The following is a 535-nucleotide window of genomic DNA, read 5'->3' on the forward strand; positions in this document are numbered from 1 at the left end:
TCTTTATTGTTACTTGTACAGAATGGATACAGGCCTTTTCGACCTGAATGGAGAAAGCACACGAGGTGCTTAACGCCTTGTTGAAAGACATCGTGCCACGCTTTGGACTCCCATGGTCACTCCAGAGTGACAATGGACCTTCATTTATATCTAAACCCAGCAGAACCCAGCAGCTTCTGAGAATAATGATGACCATGCAGGAGAAACTGAGGATGGCAGTGATTGAAAGAGATCTAGCTCGTGAAGTGAACTCATTAGATGAGATAGGCAGAGACTTCTAGGCCAAGAACAGGCAGGGTCTGTGCCCCTAATCAGCAGAAAGTAGCTACAGAAGATGGAAACTTGACACCCATCAACATCCCCTTAAGTTTAAGGTCTGGAGTCTCTGAGGGGGGAATGAAGTAGGCAGGCATATAGGTTAAAATTGATCAGATTTGTGAACTGGAAGACCACGCCTTTGCCACGCCCCTGCATGGCCTCAAGCCCCTACCTGGCCACACCTGGGTGACCACCAGCCAATCAGGTTAATTAACCA

Source organism: Oryctolagus cuniculus, chromosome 3, assembly GCF_051225735.1.
Source record: "Oryctolagus cuniculus isolate XC-2025 breed Fujian yellow rabbit chromosome 3, ASM5122573v1, whole genome shotgun sequence".
Classification (NCBI taxonomy): Eukaryota; Metazoa; Chordata; class Mammalia; order Lagomorpha; family Leporidae; genus Oryctolagus; species Oryctolagus cuniculus.